The sequence below is a fragment of the Eleutherodactylus coqui genome, chromosome 1 (genome assembly GCF_035609145.1).
Source record: "Eleutherodactylus coqui strain aEleCoq1 chromosome 1, aEleCoq1.hap1, whole genome shotgun sequence".
Taxonomy (NCBI): domain Eukaryota; kingdom Metazoa; phylum Chordata; class Amphibia; order Anura; family Eleutherodactylidae; genus Eleutherodactylus; species Eleutherodactylus coqui.
The window spans coordinates 341236793-341257566 of record NC_089837.1 but is presented as its reverse complement, the minus strand read 5'-3'; the positions used below and the strand labels follow the sequence as shown (position 1 = coordinate 341257566).

Genomic DNA, 20774 nt, shown 5'->3' with positions numbered 1-20774 from the left:
TCACATTGACGATGTTTTGTAGCCTGCGACATTGCGAGAAAAATAAATAGTGGGTTGCTAAATATTACCGCGATTTGCAATGTTTTGTAGCCCATATTTTCCTATGGACCCTTCCTATGTGCTGCAACGCAGTATTCGTGTGGTGCAATAAAACTTACAGTAGGAAATGAATGGCTGTGATTTGGTTTATCGAGCGCTGGCTTTGATTGGCTGAGCCGCGGCACTTGAGAGCCAATTAGAGGCAGCACTTCCTGGAGGCAGGGATTTTCAAATAAAGACAAGTGCTGGGGACCTGAGAGAAGACGCAGCAGAGCTGACAGCGCTTCGTAGGTGGTGTATATGATTTTTTTTTCTGCAGCAAGGGCTGAAAAAAAAAATCACAGAAAGCGGCCATACTTACTGATACATTGATACAAGAGGGCAGGCATATAAACTACATATCCTCAAACTTGCAGAGTCCATACATGTGAGGACACTGATGAGGCAGCCACTCACAAACCTCTTTATAATGAGGAGGGTGGTTGCTTAGTGTTTATTCCTGCACAAGAAAGTCAATACAGGGTGTCAGACCACATAGTACGTGTAGTGCACCATGCAGGATTGCAACCTATTAATGTCACCAGATTTGAAACCAATGGGCTGCCTTGCACCTCAAAGGTACACCACATCGGCACCCTGGGCTCCCCCAACAGTCAAAGCCGCACTGCATGTTTAGATAAATGCTGATAAATACGAGCTATTAGCTGATATTTTAGCTAGAGTATGTGAGCCCACAACCCACGGCAAGGCTCCTTGTGGGTACCTATACTAACAGTTAAAATCACAGAAAGGGTAATATCAAATAGACAAAAATTACAGAAAGCGTCCACATACTCACTGATACATTGAAGAAGTATTTTTTCTATAATCTGCAGTGCAGCTTTGACTGTTGGGGGAACCCAGGGTGTCAGTGCGGTGTGGTGTACCTTTTTCGGGTGCAGAGCTGCCCGCTGCTTTTAAATATGGCAACATTTAGCAATATGGCAAATATGGCCCCTTTACACGGGCGGATTTTTATTGCGAAATCTGGAGCGGGATTCCTCCTCCGGATTCTGCAGCAAATTCAGCCCACAGCATTCTATGAGAAAACGCGATTTCCTGCCCAGGAGCGATTTTCTGCTCATGAGTGAGAAATCGCAGCATGCTGCGATTTTGTGTGTCTTTTATTGAAGTCAATAGAAGTCGCCTGTCCCGTGGCACTTCTGCTTTCTGTGATTTGTGTCTGTTTTGATAATTCCCTTTCTGTGTTTTCTTTATTGGGTTAGGGCTTATATTTCAAACCCCCCTGCTAAAATCCAGCATAAGAGCACTACAAAGTCGCAATATTGCTGCAATTTTTCGCAGCGATACCGCATTGCCCGTGTGAGACAGGCCTAAAGAGAATCTGTTGGCTTGAACACTCTGTCCAAACTACAGGCATAATCTTATAGAGACAATACCCCTCCTGAATTAAAAGGCACTTCTGCACCAGATCTAGTTTATGAACAGTTGCAATTGCTGTAATAATGTGTTCTAATCGTAATAGTACCTCCCATAATCACAAATGTGTCTGGTTAAACAGTTGATGCTACTGTTGGTTACAATTTACAAACAGCAATTTCCACTGACATGTCCCTTTTTAAAACAGGGCATCTAAAAGATACCATAATATTACCATGCCCGTGGGTGCATCTTTTCACCTGAAAGGTCTTTACAAGTTCTCATTAAAGGGATGAGCCTAGTGTGTACTGTATCTAGATGAGCCTTTTTCATTCCTGTCAAGCATTCAGCAGCATGATGAGCACAGTGTCCACATTTTTATACTTACTGTATAACAGTTTCACAGTGAAAGTTAAAGGGTACCTCTCGTCTGCACAGCACCAGAAACTAAGTTATGGTGCTGACAGAGAGCCGGTGATGTATATGTTATTCTCGCTCGCTCCCCTGATCTAGCAGTGTTCCTCTCTGAAATCTGACTGTCTTCACAGTTCCACACTCTTCCTTCAAACTACTAACGACCACTTGTCAGGCAGTATGTGAGTGCTTCTCATGTTCCACCTCTGGTGACGTCATCGCTCCGCCCCTGTGGACGTTATCCAAGGTCCTACAATATATGTAAAACACAGAGCCTGACTTACAGAGGAACAACAAAGTTAGGACTCTTGAAAAGGGGAGGACAAAAATAACAAAATGAGAATACAACGAATACTTTTGGTATAAAGTGCTGTATGTGGGTTCTTCTCATGCTCCGCCCCCTGGTGACGCCCTCTCAGGTCCTATAGGATATATAAAACACAGCATGACCAACAAAAGAACAACGCAGTTAGGGCTCTTGAAAAAAGGGGGGGGGGAATAAAATGAGCATACAACTAAGCCGTTATCTCAGACACAACTCCGCGTCCTGACAGAAGACACCGACCTACCGCCACCATAGAGATCTGCTGAGCTTGTGATAGACATGATAATTAGTCAGCGTAAAATGTCTATTGATTTGTACTAAACTAGATGTATTACGCAGCTGTAGTGACTTTAACTCTTAGAGGCTAATGACTACATAATTTCATTATAGTAATTGCTGGACAATGGCATGGTGAAAGATGTGTGTGTGTATAATGTTGACTTTGCACAAAAGTTCCACAAGCAGGCTCTTAAAGAGTTAAGTCACATTCCAATACTGAAGAAGCCCCCTCACCCACTCTCCAGCTTCTGAGCACATGCAATAGAACAAAGGACTGGCTTATACACAGTGGACTTTGGAGAGGGGTGGGGGATTCTATATGATCCGACAAATGAGAATCCTATATGTTACTGATGTAATCTGTTGCACGCCCATAAAAGGGCAGTTATCATGTGTTACAATAAAAGCCTGAGGCTCTACACTTTGGAGAGGCTCTCCCAGCCTAGACCAGCACTTGTGTCTGATCTGGTCGATGATGTGTGCACACTATACAATTTGGAAGCTACAGAATACCCTGAAACCTGCTGGAGGAAAATATGATCCAGTTCAAGCTAAAGGACCTGCGGTGATGTCACTGCTGTGGGAGGATCCATTCTGCAGTTTGGTATAAAGTACTGTATGTGGGTTCTTCTAATTTCTGGCCCTTTAGGCTATAGAGCTGTGTGTGTGAGAATCGGGATGTAGCTGAGCTGTGTGTGTGTGATGTGTGCGGTCAGGATGGATGTAGTAGAGCTGTGTGAGGATCATAATGGATGTACCATGTAGCAGAGCTGTGTGTGTGTGTGTGTCTGTGTGGTGCGTGTAATGTGTGGGGTCAGAAAGGATGTAGTAGAGCTGTGTGTGGGATGTGTGGGGCTCATAATGAATGTAGCACAGCTGTGTGGCGCATTGCGCCACCAGATACATTGGTACTATAATTTCCTAATAATTACTAGTAGACTTGTATAGGAGAGCGTGCGCACAGGACTCTGAAAAAGGTCAGATTTTCATGTCATGTCACAGGAGAATACCGCTAGATTGTGGGAGCAGGTGAGTATAAGAAATCCATCCCCCGACTCCCTGTCACTTCCACTAACAGCACCACAACTTAGTTTATGGTGCTGTGGAGATGTAACAGGTTCCCTTTAACTAGTAAAATAATATATTTTGCAAAAGGTATATTTTTTTTCTTATAGACTGCCTTGAGGGTTGTTACATATATTCTAATTGCATACTTCACTATGAATCAAGATTAAAGGAGATGTCCCGCGCCGAAACGGGTTTTTTTTTTTTTAAACCCCCCCCCCCGTTCGGCGCGAGACAACCCCGATGCAGGGGTTAAAAAAACCACCCGCACAGCGCTTACCTGAATCCGGCGGTCCGGTGACTTCAATACTTACCGCTGAAGATGGCCGCCGGGATCCTCTATCTTCGTGGACCGCAGCTCTTCTGTGCGGTCCACTGCCGATTCCAGCCTCCTGATTGGCTGGAATCGGCACGTGACGGGGCGGAGCTACACGGAGCTACACGGAGCCCCATAGAGAACAGCAGAAGACCCGGACTGCGCAAGCGCGGCTAATTTGGCCATCGGAGGCCAAAAATTAGTCGGCACCATGGAGACCAGGACGCTAGCAACGGAGCAGGTAAGTAAAAAACTTTTTATAACTTCTGTATGGCTCATAATTAATGCACAATGTATATTACAAAGTGCATTATTATGGCCATACAGAAGTGTATAGACCCACTTGCTGCCTCGGGACATCTCCTTTAAGTATTACTTAAAATCCACTTATTGAGAAGATCCAGATATGAAGGAGCGTTCAGACTGATTAATGACGGTGACATTCACCAAATGTCAGGAGATAGCATTATAGAATGGTCATGTGTTTTTTTAAAATTTTTTTTTAATGTGTTTTAATATCCAATTTATCAAGAAGAATTGGGGAATGAGGATATAATTTGGTATGTAAAAAATCATTTACCTTACAATATATTGAAGAACATGGTGAAATGGAAAGATTGTCTTTACGCCATTCATGGTTCGTTTGAAATGACATGTTCACTTTATTCTTTCAGTCAGCATGATTATGGTAATACCAAATGCATAATGTTTTTATTATATTTTATTTCTTAAAACATAACTTTTAGGGCTATTTCAGATGACGGCTGGGTTTTCACGCCGAGCCGATATACGGTGCCCTTGTCTGCAGGGGGGGGGAGGATGGAAGAGCCAAAAGCAGGAACTGAGCTCCTGCCCCCTCTCTGCCCCTCGCCACTATTTGCAAAGGGAGGGAGTGACAGGGCGGAGCTAAGCGGCAGGACTTAGCTCCGCCCCTGTCTTGCCCCCTCCTATTGCAAATAGTGGCAAGGGGTGGAGAGGGGGTGGGAGCTCAGTTCCTACTCCTGGCTCTTCCATCTCTCCCCCCCAAGCCCCCCCACCCCCCCGCATACAAGGACACCGTATATCGGCTCGGCGTGAAAACCGAGCCAATATACGGTCATCTAAATAAACCCTTAACGTAATAGCTCTTTTTTTCGCCTCATTCTCACACCTGTAAATTACATTTTTTTCGTTTATGGTATCGCGTGAGGGCTGTTTTTTTGTTTGTTTTTTTTTCCTTTCTTTCTTTGCTGCGAGCTTTAATTTTTATTATTATCCTTTTCAGTGAATACGAGTAATTGATCATTTTATTTATTACTATTTCGTGGGAGTGGTAGTAAGGACCAGGCTCTTTTGTACCTAAAGGGCCAGACCCTTTTTTTTTTTTTAGGGATTTTAACCATGTGGCGGTTTTACTGCCCTATTTTTTTTTTTTATTCCTTCAGCTACCCAAACTATTTTTGCAGCATTTTTTTTCTCTGTGACATATAGGGCCCAGGACCAAGCACTTGGGACTTATCCACATGGGTGTAAATTTCTATGCAGCGAACAGAATACATAAATTTCAAAGGGTTCGTTCACATTCAGGCAAAGAAATGCAGCATGTTAAATTTTTGTGTGTGTAGCACACAAAAATAGCGCGTATTAATCCAGTTATATTTAAGGGCCCATTTGAAATCAATGGAGCATGCTTGCATATTTTTTTCCATGTGCAAATACACAGGGCATGTATGCACAAAAAATACAGCAAACTACGCACACATGCGTGCAAAAACGCAATGCCCATTGTAAAAAATACGCAACACTGGCTTTTCAATGGTTTCTTTCACATTTGTAATGTTTTCACCCATGCGAGAAGAAAAAATCGCGGCATGTCCTTTCTTCCTCTGTGTTTTTTCTTTTCTTTTTTTTTTTTTATCTTCCATGTTTCCCTTTGGAGCCTCTTTTTTATTGCAATGCACAAACTTGCGATTTTCATGCAATGTGATTTTTTTTTAACATTAGAAAGTCCTATGACTTTTGCGTAAAAAAATCACAGCAAAATCGCACGGAAAAAAACCTGCGAGAGAATTGTAAGTGGCAGTGATGTTTTTGCGAGAAAAAGCAGCGCTGACTTTAAAAAAAAAAAAAAAAAAAAAAAAAAATAAAAATCGCAGGAAAAAAGTTGTGATTCTCTCATGGCGATATCGCGATCAGCAGTGTGAACGAGCCCTTACACCTGTGGAAGCCGACCTCCTTCTCAGAGCGAGGCCTCATTCACACCAGCGTTTTATTATAGCTAAGTAGCCTTGTAAAAATGCTCGTGTTAACGAGGCCCTGGAGTTCTCTGAACTTCTAGACTTTTTTTTCCTGTACTCTTTTTAAGCAACAAAGCCAAAAAACATGGCTGCAGCCTGAAGCCCTGAGCCCCGCGCCGTCACAATACAGTAGGCAGTTGTTCAAATGTTAAACCGGTTTTAGCAATCTGTTGAATGCAATTATATTGGTGTTAGTCTATTTGTTCATTACTGCTGAAATTGGTAGCTGCCAAGTTAATTGTGTATTGTCATGTTTTGTTTGGCACCTGTTCATTTTCCTTTTAGGCTTATGGTAAATTTCATCCTGGTGTGTTGTCCATGCTGATCTAGTCATCTGATTTATAGTATGCTGCTAGAGGAAATGAATGGTAGAAGTGTATGTACACGTGCCCGCGCCGTGCAGGATACACACGAGCTTGGTTAAAATAGGTCATATTTGGAATCCATGTAACGGGAGTCACAAAGGGACCTTTCACACGTGGAATATTTCTGGAAGACACATCTAAAGTGCACCTAAAGACACAACGTAGGCCTCCCTCACACAGGCATTTGCAAAAATGCTGCATTTTTCAACGCTTCGCTTACTGCGGTTTCAGCAGCGCTGATGTGTTCTTGACAGAGTCTTGGCTGCATTTTCAGCACGGCTGAAAACGCAGCCAAGGAAGCTGATTGCCAGAACTGAGCCAATTGGTATACCGTGTTTCTCCAAAAACTAGACCCTGTCATATTGATTTTTGCGCCAAAGAGGCACACTGTCTTATTTTCGAGGGATGTCTTTATACTCACATAGCAGGCGCTGTCCGGGTCCCTCCCATTCTCCAGTGTTCCTGCAGGCTTTGGTGAAGTTGTCAGTGCCGGCAGAGCATCTCTTGCTGGTAACTGGGTTTAAAAACCCCGCCCCCAGCAAGAGATTGCTCTGATTGGCTGAGCTGTGGCACTCGAGAGCCAATCAGAGCCAGCGCTCAATGCACCAATCACAGGCATTCATTGAAGTAATTAATTTCAATCCTCATTACCAGCAATAGATGCTGTGTCGGCGCTGACAAGTGTACGGAAGCCTGTAGGAACAGCCGGAGAGCAGTGGGAGGGGACCTGGATGGCGCCTGCTAGGGTGAGTATTGCATTTTCTTTTTTTCAACTAGCCTAGCTAAGGCTTATTTTGTGTAGGGCTTATATTACAATGGAGCTCCTATGGGAGCTGGTAGCAAGGGAGGGGGAGCGAGTTCTGCCATCTCTCTCTCTCTGTCTCTCTGTCTCGTCATTGGCACTCAGCCAATGAGATCAGCTCAGCGCTTTCTGGGGGCGGGGATTTTTCAATCCTTGGGCTCCAGAAGACAACAGCCAGGGCCAGACAGAAGAGCTGGATGGCTCTTCTATGTGAGTATGTTTTTTTTTTTTTTTTCTTTCAGCTACGACTGATTTTCAGGGAAGGGCTTATATTTCAAGCCCTTCCCTGAAAATCATCGCTGCCGGGGTTTCCTGCAAACCACTGCTTTCAATGGGGCCGCAGCAGTGCCGACCCTATTGAAAGCAATAGGATAGCATCATGGACTTCTGCCACAGCTGTGGCAGAAGTCTGCGATGGTACTCCCTATGTTTTCAATGGGGCTGGCGCTGCTGCCACTGGTCCCATTTGAAAACGCTGAGCGATATCTCAGAGCTGCGAGGCTCTCGCATCGCAAGAAAATATATCGCTAGTGGGTAGCTACCCTAAATGTCTGCTTTTTCAGAGCTTAGAGGTCGGGTTGGTGGCCTATCAGTGATTGACAGCTATTTCTGCACGCAGATAGCCGTCCTTCACTTATAAGACTGCCTGTTGGACTTCTTAGCTCAGAATGAACAGATGATTAAAGGAGTATTGCTGTTGTGACAAGTTATCCCATATCGGCCCCGATATAGTGCACATGCGATGTCCACGCAGATGTGAGCCGTTTGTGTCCAAACCAACTCCCATCACTTCAGTATATTTGCGCTCCTCTGACGTGGCTTTTAGACACCCTGGAGGATCGACAAGTGTTTCCCATTGTTTTCAATGGGAAACCGCCCATTGCATGAGTGTGCACATGTTTTCCAGCCCTATGGAAAACCATGGACAATGTGTTTTGAGGCAACGCCCAAAGATAGGACATGTTGCGTTTCTCCCCCCCCCCCCCCCCCCCCCCCGCACTGCAATGCGATACAGATAAAAGCCCACTCATGTTTATGACCCCATGCAAAAGAACGGGGTTCATATTTGTGCAAGATTTGTGTGTCTCATATCCCACAAACCTTGTGTGATTTTTACAGCTGTGTGAAAGCGACATAAGAGTAGGAAAAAATGGTATCCAGGGAATGCAGCTAGGGCTTATTTTATGGGTAGGGAATTGCATTGCGTCTCATGAGAATCGCTAGTTCGTGAGATGCGATGCGATAAACAAGGAGGCTCCATAGGGAAACGTGGGCTACAAAACATCGCAAATTGCGGTAGTATAGAGAATTCTGCAATTTTTTTTCTTAACTGTCTAGAACTGTTCTGAAACCGCGGTCAAATGCTGTCAAATACGCATGTCAACTCAGCTGTAAATGCAGCATTTTACAAGCCTGCGTGAGAGTGGCCTTACTGTTTTGCATTTTTTCTTATAAAGGAGTCTATGAGAAAACGCCAGGGAAAACCCCATCCCCCGAGCATGCTGCAATATTGATAAAAATGTAATGAACGTAAAAAGTGTCAAAAGAGAGAAAACAACGCTACAAAAACTCCAATATTTGTAGTGCATATCATAACTCCCTACTGACCTACAAATAACTTCTGCCGTTTATATTGCCACAAAAAAATGTAAGAATCAAAAATGCCAAGAACGCTGTTGTTGTAAAAAAAACAACAAAAAGACATATTCACAGATCTGCCCTATTGTTGAAAAGATAAATCTAATTTCCCAGTCTGATGCTAATATGCATTGAAAATTCAAGTTCTTGCAATGTAAGCAAATTCTGTTTGCCTCTGCATATGCTGTAGACTGATAGAGGAAGATGTCCGTTACGCTCCCTGACTCTTCCTCTGTGGACAGAACTAGTAAGCGGCTGCACCTTTAACCAATGCACACTTTCCAAGTGGTAACAGGATGTTGTTAGTTGAAGCACGTGACTGTCTGCTCCCAGACTGTCCACAGTTGGGAGGATCTGTTCTCTCTTTTTAGGTGTGGGTTTGTACTGTTACATCTCCACCTTGTAGCAAGTGCTAAATGCACAAACAGGAGGTAGAATGCTTCAGGCATTTACACTGAACACTGGCTTGTAATGAAAGTGCAGCCAATACAGGCAGGTGCTGGAAGTTCACTGGGTAAGTGGCTATTTCATTTTTTTGCATTCAGATGTTCATTCTAACTTCTAAGATTAGTTAAGAGGAGCTGGGAATGAATGGATTTTTGGCAAGCTGACACACATGTAATATTTATACAGCTAACTGATAGACATCTGAAATCAAATTCAGTGCACTGCCTCGACAAATGATGTGCGAGTCTGACCGGCTGAGCTATACAAGTGCTGAAACTTCTGGCAAATAAAATAACTGATTAATAGTGTAATGACTTTGTTTAACGAGTCTCTTTCTGTTCAGGCCAGGTTCACACAGGGACAGCTAATACAATTAATATATCACTTTACATCGCAGATCCGGCTGAAAATATCGCAATAACAAGCGCTGCATGCAGCACTTTTTCTTCCGTCCATAAGTTGGGCAGCTGGGCAGAAAGCAGGCAGACTCATTATAGTCAACAGGGCGCCCACCTGGCATTATTCAGTCCCGTGCACAGACGGAAACGTTCTGCTGCGGGGATTCCCCTTTCCTGCTTGTCGAACACAGCAGGAAAGCAGAATTCCCAGTGCCTGTGTGAAAGTAACCTTAGTGATCTACTAGTCTACAGTGCACAGTGCATACCTGTTGGAAGATGCTGTACACTACAGATGGTCCCCTACTTCTGAACAGGTTCCATTCCAGTAGGCTGTTCGTAAGTGCCTTTGTTTATATGTCCATACTGGGATGCGTGTTTAACCCCTTAATGAAGCCCCCTCCCCTTTTTTTTTTTCCACCCCCCTTTAAAAAAAATCATAACTCCTTTATTTATCCTTTGACGTCGCTGTATGAGGGCTTGTTTTTTGTGGGACAAGTTGTATTTTTTAATGGTGCTATTTAATTTAACATATAATGTACTGAAAAACGTTAAAAAAAAATTCTAAGTGGAGTAAAATTTTAAAAAAATTACATTCCACCATCTTTCAGTGCATCTTGTTTCTACGGCGCAAAAACTGCAACAAATGACATAATAACTTTATGGGTCAGTATAATTGCTACGATACCAAACTTGTATATATATATATTTTTTTACTGCACTACTTTTTTTTTCAAAGACATTTAAATCTTTAAAATTCTTCTGCGCCGTCTTCTGCACGCAATAACTTTTTTATTTTTCCATCAACGTAGTTGTGCGAGGGCTCACATTTTGTAGTGTAGTGGGTGGTGGCCTTCTTTTTCTCGTCATGTATGACCCGGTAGCATTGAAGTGCATCGTAGAGAGCTACTGCAATCCTGGTGTACCGTTCCACATTCAGTTCTGTGATTCAAAGAGCGACAGAGTCTTTTAATGATCTGAAACGCCTGTGCCATCATCTTGGTCTGCAATTGCTTCAGTGCTGGTTCCACTTCTTCTTTTTCTTCCTCCTTCCTCTGCTTTTCTAGTTCCAGGTCTTCATTTGTCAGCTCCTGGTGGTGCACAGCGAAATATTCATGGAAGTCCTGTTCCTCAAGATCAAGGTCAAGCTTCTTGATGCTCACTAAGTTGTCGACTACACTTTGTTCTTCTGCCTGTAGCTTCACTAAACTAGGGAAGTCATGGACAAACATGGGGCACAGTTTCATCCAACCCCCATTCATGGTGGAAGTGTTAATTTCACGCCATGAAGCATCAATGTTCTTTATGGCATTATAGATAGTCAAGTTCTTCCAGAATGTCATCCCAGAATCGCCCTCAGTTGCCTTCAGTGCCTGACGGAACGTGCAACGGAAATATTTCTTGAAGGTTGCAATGACTCTCTGGTCGATCAGCTGGAGTAGGGAGGTAGTGTTGGGTGGCAGGAAAACTACCTTCACATTTGCATGAAAATCATCCAGGAAAGTAGGGTGGCCCGGTGCATTATCTAAGAGGAGGAGAATCTTGAAGGGAATGTTGTTATCCCGACAGTACCTCTCCACCTCTGGGATGAAATGGTGATAAAACCAGTCTTGAAACATAGCAAGAGTGACCCAGGCTTTTCGGTTACTCTTTCACACAACAGGAAGTGAGGCCTTAGCTATATTTTTCAGGGCTCTTGGGTTTTTTAGCATGATACACTAACAATGGCTTGACCTTCATATCTCCTGTGGTATTACCGCCAAGCATTAGCGTCAGTGTGTCCTTTGCGGGTTTGAAGCCAGGCATAGACTTCTCTTCTTAAGGCCGCCTGCAGACGAGCGGAAATCCCGCCGCGGGATTTCCGCCGCTGAAAGTCTGCATAGGAGTGCATTACAATACGCACTCCTATGCAGACGGCCGCGGTTTGGCCGCGCGAAATCTCGCGCGGCAAACAAACCGCGGCATGTTCTAATTTTCTGCGGGGCACGCACTCACCTGGCCGCCGGCTCCGGTCTGCGCATGCGCCGGCTGCGCGGCAGCCGGCACATCAAAGAGCCGGGGCCGCCAGGCGCGGGTGAGTACGCGCTCGTCCCTGCAGGCTCTGGGGTCGGATCGCGCGGCGAGATTTCTCGCTGCCGGATCCGACCCGCTCGTCTGCAGGCGGCCTTACTGATGTAGGTTCTGTCTGGCATCTTCTTCCAATAAAGCCCTGTTTTGTTAACATTAAATATTTGCTGAGGTGAAAACTCGCCTTCTTCGATGATTTCCTTAAGTGTGACAGAGAACTCCTGGGTTGCTACCGTATCTGCGCTTGCCGCCTCTCCAGTCACCTTTATGTTATTGAGGTCATCACGTGCCTTGAAGCGGTTAAACCATCCATGGCTTGCAGTAAAGGTCGCATCTGCTGCTTCTTCTCCATATTTTGTATGCACATCTTCAAAGATACTTAGAGCCTTCTCTTGAATCGGCATTCGGATTAGCGGCTTCAAGTTCTTCTAACACTCTTCCACGTTTCCTACTAATAATACTTGAGTGCATTGGTACTGAACTTCTCACATGTTCCATGATCTTATCCTTGTTCTTCAGAATTGTACCGATGGTAGAACGATTCATCTGGTACAAGCGAGCAACATCCATTGTTTCCATCGTGATGGCCTGGCGTTTCTTGGCACTACCAGACACATCACCTCTGCTTTTGCCCTGAAACCTGACATGTTAGAATGCACAACACAAAACCGCGTGGGTACAGTGAAAGATTGCTACATGACATCCCAGGCCTGAGAAGCTGTGGCCTCTTCGATCAGCTGATCCCAAATGGCAGACTCCCCTGATTTAACTATTGGTGACGTATCTTCAGGATAGGTCATCAATAGTTTAGTTCTGAAAGGCTCCTTTATGCTAACCTCTATATGACTGTTTTTGAAGATGAGTTTGTTCACTCCTCTATTTTCTAGTGGCGATTTATGACTTATTGTTGTGCGCGAGGATTAATATCATCTACCCTGATTTGAAACTTAATTTTACAGTATTCTCAAGTAGTTTTGTTGTAAAAGTGTTTCGTAGTAGTGAAACATTGTAGTTGAAGGATGGATCGCCGTAAGAAAAGCCATAAAAAACAAAAGATGGCGAGAAACCCACTTTAAAATTATTAACGGAGCAATAGATGACTTTTTCACATAGTATGCTTGGGTACTGGTGCATCCTGTCTCCACCAGAAATATGGGTGGAGACCTGCAGAGTGACAGGTAACGCCTTGTTCATGCCCCCCAAAGCTCCGGATTGCCTGGTGGAGGCCACACAGGATCCGGATCTTCCCTGCAGCTTAATTTTCTTACCATCGGGATCCACTTCGTAGTGCCGGCTCCTGAAGCACCCCACAGTGGCGGCAAGGAATACCTAGGGCCGCCTGTTTCACCTCCGCCTCCCGCTGCTGCCGACTCTTCCAGCTCCTATCCACATACGTCGGCAAGGAAGAGCTAGCGCTTCAAGAAGTTGCAGCTGCCGCCGCTCGTGCTTCTGGTAATTGGCGGCAACATCCTCCAGCACAGAGTGTCAGGTGGACTGTGACCACAGCTGCCAGGACGACAGGTAGAGGCATAGCGTAGTCGGGAACTGAGATGGTAGTGCATCCCCGAGTACAGTGTCAGCGGGACTGCGGATGCTAGGCCGATGGGGAGACCTGACCTAACACCGGACCCGGGAGCTGACATGGGAACAGCCACCGTGGAAAACTGTGATAGCGGTAACTGCCGAGGCACAATCTGACATGGCAGTGCGTCCAGGCAAACACTGACAGCGGATGGGAAGGGGGCGACGTGGGAGGCTGCTGGTTGTCTGCCTCAATGAGATGTGCTCTAAATTTTTTATAGCCAGGTTCTCTAGAACCTGTGATTAATCAATATCAGGAGGAGACTAGATGAATGGATTGTGGGTTGCTGTTGACACAACGGGTGAGGTTTACTATGAATAGGTGTATCCCATTTGGGATACACCGGAGGATTGCAGAGTGTCTCCCATTGTTGGCATTGTGCACGCTATGTGATGTCTCCCCCAGCACGTACTGTGATGCTGTCACCGGCTGTATTGAAAACAATGGGCGCTGTGATGCGAGAGCACGCAGCAAGATAGAGCATGCCGTGATTTGATTCCCGCTTCGCAGTGCCATGCAGGAAAATAAATCGCTTATGTGTATGACCCCGTTCAAAAGATGCCATCCAGCTATGATGAATTTGGCGCAATCTAAGACTGCCTGACTGAAATTTTAGATTGTATTATCGTAGTTAAAGGGGTTTCCCGCGTCGAAACGGTTTTTGTTTTTTTTCAACCCCCCCCCCCCCCCCCCCCGTTCGGCGCGAGACAACCCCGATGCAGGGGTTAAAAAAGAACACCGGACAGCGCTTACCTGAATCCCCGCGCTCCGGTGACTTCTTACTTACCCGATGAAGATGGCCGCCGGCATCTTCTCCCTCGGTGGACCGCAGGGCTTCTGTGCGGTCCATTGCCGATTCCAGCCTCCTGATTGGCTGGAATCGGCACGTGACGGGGCGGAGCTACACGGAGCCCCATTGAGAAAAGCAGAAGACCCGGACTGCGCAAGCGCGTCTAATTTGTCCATTAGACGGAGAAAATTAGACGGCAACCATGGAGACGAGGACGCCAGCAACGGAACAGGTAAGTGAATAACTTTTGATAACTTCTGTATGGCTCATAATTAATGCACAATGTACATTACAAAGTGCATTAATATGGCCATACAGAAGTGTATAGACCCACTTGCTGCCGCGGGACAACCCCTTTAATCTGCTCCATAGTGTACATCTGAATGAAGGCCACAACATATATAAAAGTGATCTTTATGACTAGCCTGACTAACAATCGGATAGAACTCATCTGTGCTCCAAAGCTTTATTTAAGCTGCTCAGAGACAGTCTAGAAAATACTATTAGGCTGGCTTCACACAGGGCGGATTTGCCACGGAATTTCGCTGCGGCAAATCTGCCTGCGGCCACTAATGCCGGGTTTGGCCAGCCATGTGGAAGAGATTTGTCAAAAATCTCGTCCACACGGGGCGGACAATCCATCGCGGCAAAGCCAGTATTAGCTGGCTATGTGGTGCAGATTCCCGGGACACAGCATGTCATTTCTTTTTTTTTTTTGTGTTGCGGCCTCGCTCCTCTCTATAGGAGAGCCGGCCGAAACAGAAAAGCAGGCGGCGAAGCTGCTCCAAAACCCGTGGCTAAGTTCTGTGGCTTTTGAAGCTGCGCTTATCCTGCGGAAATCTCACGAGATTTCTGCGGTGAAGCAGTCCCGTGGGAACCCAGCATTGCTGTGCATATTCATTTCATGGCGGTGATTGGTGAAGTGTTTCAAATATATACGTAGTTTAACTTTAGCCAAGCCCCTTTTGTGAATGACCACCTGTGATAATTAACTCTTTGAGGACACGTTCATTTTTTTTATTTCATTTTTTTCTCTACCTCATTTTCAAAAAGACACAACTTTTTTCAAATGTTTTCATTGATATAGCCATATGAACGCCTGTTTTTGATGGTACCACATAATGTACTGAAAAACCTTCAACAATTTCTAAGTGGAGTAAATTGGGGAAAAAACTCGTCATTTTTTAGTGCTTTTTTACGGTGTATATAGTACTGCAAAAATTGTTATCTTTTTTTTTTTCTCTCTGGGTCCGTACGATAATGATAATACCAAAATTCTAAAGTCTTGTTATAAGATTAAAATTCTGGCGCCTTTGTTCTTACAATGTTCGCACTGTGCAGTAAATGTATTATTTTAACCCCTTAACAACTGCCCCATCGGGAAACTACGTCCTCAGAAAGTGGGCTTTAATCCTAGAGGACGTAGTTTTATGCATCCTCTTTGGATTAATGCCTAGTGGCCTGAGGACGTGACAGCTCCATGCTGTCGGTGCCCGCAGGTAGCCGACAGCGTGGAGCTGTCATCCCAGGATGCGGGCAGTCTCCCCCGGCATTGCGATCGGCGCTATCCAATCGATAGCGCCGATCGCAAAAAAGTAAACAAAACTGTGTAAAAAAAGTAGTAATTCAGCTGCTCTGATGGATCGGATCCATCACGGCAGCTGAAAATACTCACACGGCTTGTCGGCGGTGTCCCCCGGAGATATGGTCCTCCCGGTCCTGCCGGAGGCCTTCTGCGCATGCGCGCCAGGCGATGACGTCAGGCGCATGCGCAGAAGCCCGGGTGTCCCCGGCAAATATTAAATCTCCTGGTTCCCGGCTCCTGAAGGTAGCCGGGAACCAGGACGTGCTACCGGGGACCGCGGTGAGCGGTCCCCGGGCACGCGATCGCCGCTAACCATTGGATAGCGGCGATCGCAAAAAAGTTGAAAAAGTAAAGGAAAAGTGAAGTTTCACCTCCCCTCATGGATCAGATCCATGAGGGGAGGTGAAAATACTCACCCCCGGTCCTCTGCGATGTCCCGATGTCCCGGGACCCGAAATCCCCGTCTGCGCATGGAAAGCCCCGGGAAATTCAAAATCCCTCTGCTCCTGGCTGCCATGTGTAGCCAAGAGCAGAGGGATGTCACTGGGGACATGATCACTGTCATCCAATGGATGACAGTGATCATGTAAAGTTAAAAAAAAAGTGTGAAAAAGTAAAAAAAATAAATAAAAGGGGTAAAAAGTTTAAAAAAGTTAAAAAAAGCTTGCGTTTCATCTCCCCCCACGGATCATATCCGTAAAGGAGGATATAATGACATACCTAAGGCCCGCGGATTTATCCGCGGACCTTACCCCAGCTTGCGCCAATATGGCAGGCGCATGTGCAAAAGCCGTGGTAATTTAAAATCTTCCTGCTCCTGGCTACAAAACTTAGCCGAGAGCCTGGAGATTTCACGGGGGGCCGCGGTGAGCGGTTCCTCGTCACGTGTTCGCCGTTATCCAATGGATAATGGTGATCACGTAAAAGTAAAAAAAGGTGAAGGTTCATCTCCCTTCAGCGATGCGATCCCCTCGTTAAGGGGTCTAGTTTTCAAAATGGGGTCACTTGTGGGGGTTCTCTTTGGTTTTGACCACTCAAGAGCTCTACAAAAGTGCTATGAGGCCTAAAATGCCTTCAAGCAAAATTTATGTTCTGAAAGACACCGACTGCTCCTTTCATTTTGGGTCCCATTGTGCATCCAGACATAAGATTAGGGCCACAATGGGTATGTTTCTGAACACTGGAGAAACGGGGGTATCCATTTTGGGGTGTAAATCCTCATTTTCATGGGTTCTATAGGAAAAAAATATATCTTTAAAATGACATATTTGCAAAAATATGAAATTTTATTTTTTCTCCCCTAAATTGAACTAATTCCTGAAAAAAAACTGGAAGGGTCAAAATACTCCTGACACCCGTCAGTGAATACATTAAGCGACGTAGTTTTTAAAATGGGGTCATTTGTTGGGGTATCTATTATTCTGACACTTATGAGCCTTTGCAAACTTGGCTTGGTGCATCCAGACATAAGATTAGGGCCACAATGGGTATGTTTCTAAACACGGGAGAAAAGGGGGTATCCATTTTGGGGTGTAAATCCTCATTTTCAAGGGCACTATAGAAAAAATATATGTCTTTAAAATGACATATTTGCAAAAATAGGAATTTTTTTTACCCCCTCTAAATTGAATTAATTCCTGAAAAAAACTGGTAGGGTCAAAATACTCATGACACCCCTCAGTGAATACATTAAGGGGTGTAGTTTTTTAAATGGGGTCATTTGGGGGGGTATCTAATATTCTGACACTCATGAGCCTTTGCAAACTTGGCTTGGTGCAGGAAAACAAAGTGTTCCTCAAAATGCTGAAAAGTAATGTTAAATTTGTACGTCCTCTAAATGGTTAAAAAAAAACACAAAAGTTTTTCAAGTGTGCATTCAGAATAAAGTAGATGGAAATAAATATGTTATCAAAAATTTGTACAGTATGTTTGGACATATTTGAGATATTACAGTTGAAAATGTGAAAAAATGACTTTTTGTTTCAAAATTTTTCCAATATTGGTACTTTTAACCCCTTCCCGCTCCTGGACGTACCTGGTACGTCATGGCAGCCTGGTACTTCCCGCAACATGACGTACCTGGTACGTCCTGGAGATAGCACGGGATCACATGTGATCCCGCGCTATCCCGCAGCGGGAGCCGGCTGTCAGTCACAGCCGGCGTCCCGCTCCAACAGCGGGGGGGCATCAGAGATGCGCCCGCCGCTGTTAACCCCTTCCCTGCCGCGATCTAAGTAGATCGCGGCAGGGAAAGAGTTCACAGAGGGATCGCGATCCCTGTGTGTCTCCGGCCGGAACTCGCGATGTTATCGCGAGAGCCCGGCCTGTCACCATGGCAACAGGACGCCAGACACTGGCGTCCTGTATTGCCTGTGCCTATTATCGCTGTACAAGCGATAAGGCATGGCAGAGCAGTAGCTCTGCCATGCCTTATGACAGCGATCATAGGCACAGTGATGTAAGTCCCTCAGAGGGACTCAAATAGTATTAAAAAAAAGAAAAGAAAAGTGTAAAAAAAATAAAAATGTAAAAAAAAAAATGTAAAAAACCCCTTTTTTATGCTTTTTCTAATATTAGCATAAAAAAAGGGAAAAAAAACTAAAACCCCACATATTGGGTATTGACGCGTCCGTAACGACGTGTACAAAAAGTTGAACACGCTTTTTATTTTGTACGACAAAAAGCGTAAAAAAAAACGCTAAAAAAACAGAGGCAAAATGCTAATATTTAGCATTTTGCCTCACAAAAAATGCAATAAAAGTGATCAAAAAAGCCGTACATTTCCCAAAATGGTACCAATAAAAACTACAGCTCGTCTCGCAAAAAATAAGCCCTCATAGAGCTCCGTACATAGAAAAATAAAAAAGTTACAGGACTTTGAATGCAGCTATAGAGAAAAAAAAAAGATTTCCAAAAAAAGGGGGTTTTATTGCAAAAAAGTGTAAAAACCTAAAAAAAATATAACAATTTTGGTATCGTTGTTACCGTACCGACCCGCAGAAAAATTTTAGTGTGTCATTTATGCTGCATGATTAACGCTGTAAAAAAAAAAAAAATCTATGGCAGAATTGATGCGTTTTCTCTCCCTGTTATCATTAAAAAAAAAAAAATCGTGTGTGTGTGTGTGTGTATGTGTGTGTGTGTATATATGTGTATGTGTGTGTATATGTATATGTGTGTGTATATATATATATATATATAATCTCGTTCTGCGACGGAGCTCTTAACCCAAAACACTTGTAAGTCAGATCAGTTTTCCCTGTTGTAATGAATGGAAAAGCCAATAATCCGTTCCGGATCGCAAAGCTCTCCCACTGATTTCAGTGGGGATGGTGTTGCCCCATTGAAAGCAAATAGGATGCCGACACCTCCGCAGTGATTTTCGGGGAAGGGCTTTAAATATAAGCCCTTCCCTTAAAATCATTCCTAGCTGTAGTAATAAAAATATATTCGCCTGCCTGCCGGGGCTCAGGCACATCTAGCCGCTGCCTGTTCTCCCTGCACTGCTCTGAAGCTTTTTAGCAGGCGTGGATTAAAAACGCAGGGAGAACAAGCGGCGGCTAGACATGCCTGAGCCCCGGCAGCAGGGGACAGGTGAGTATATATTTATTACTACAGCTAGGGAAGATTTTCAGGGAAGGGCTTATATTTAAAGCCCTTCCCCAAAAATCACGGCAGGGGTTGCTGGCAGGCCATTGCTTTCAATGGGCCCGCCAGCAGCAGCAGCGGCCCCATTGATAGCGAGGCTCCTAACCCAAGTTTTTGCTCTTAAATCAGAGAAAAGGTTTGGGATAGAGCCGTCTCTCAAGTCAAAAATCTTGTAAGATGAGGCACTCTTAACCCAAGGTATCACTGTGTATCTCTTTATATCTTATCAACTTCTAACCCCCTCCCCCCAAAACAAAACAAACACCAATAATTTTCACCTTTATTTTTTTATGTCAACATGTGTCCTCTCTTGGTTCACTGTTTTAACTGGTTTACCAAGTTAAAATTGGCGCTTGGATAATGCTTCTTGGATTTAATACCAGGTTGTGTTGACAAATGGGCACATGCATTCAATGATCTCGTTTAAGTCCAGAAAGCTTTCTTTAAAAAAAATTTAAAAACTTTGAGGCTTGGGATTCTGCACATTTTTCTAATTCCAGTCTTTCCATCTCAGAAGATATTTTAATTGCTGTAGTATATCTGATATTGTCGGGGATTTGGCTCGTAGCCCGTTTGTCAGCAAACATCTTTTACTTATTATAAGAATAGTATGCATCATACCAGAGTTTCTAGTGTGGCTTGGGAAAGAGTGAAATACACAAACTTGTGGTCTTAACTGTATTGTGAATCCCACAAGGTCATGCAATGGTGTTTGTGTCGCCATCCAAAATGTTTTAATTTTAGAGCATTGCCAGTGACCATGCATAGAATCGGATTTTGGTTGGGAGCATCTCGGACATACATGTCTGCAATCTGGCTGGGCCTGTGGGATGCATTGGAATGTCAAAGCCATATATTGCTCTGTTCATAATTTAAAAGTGGGTTTCTCGCCATCTTTTGTTTGTTATGGCTTTTCTTACGGGGATCCATCCTACAAGTATCCCTTGAGAAATCTCAGGAACCTGGAGCTCCCGTGCCCATCTTTTAAACAGTGAAGCATTGTCTAATATTAACCACCCCTCCCTGAATCTAGCGTATAGATCAAAAACGGAGTGTCTCTGCGGGGATGTTTGAATGAGTAAGTCTATTGGGTTGATTATCACCTCTTTAGAGACTTCAGCAAGCCTTTTGTGTAAGAAGCTCCGTAATTGTGCATACAGCAAAAAGTAAGATGCAGGCAGATCGTATATTTCACACATCTCCCTGAACACTCTGTATCTAGGTTCTTCCTGGTGAAGAAGGTGTTTAACCTTCATAATACCTCTGCTACGCCACAATTCAAACATTTTATTGCCTTTACCCTCCCTAAACTCCGGATGTCC

At 44.4% G+C, this 20774-nt stretch overlaps 1 protein-coding gene across 2 annotated transcripts in view; it reads left to right on the top strand.

Annotated features, from left to right (window-relative positions):
- Positions 1–20774, top strand: part of RPH3AL (rabphilin 3A like (without C2 domains)) — a 321117-nt gene that overhangs the window by 15891 nt on the left and 284452 nt on the right. The window contains exon 1 of one of the 2 annotated variants that reach the window (XM_066575900.1): positions 9302–9452. The exons of the other annotated variant lie outside the window; for it this stretch is intronic. The gene's annotated coding sequence lies outside the window, so the exon portion shown is untranslated. Of the gene's footprint in view, positions 1–9301; positions 9453–20774 lie in introns of those variants that run through there. 2 annotated transcript variants of the gene reach the window in all.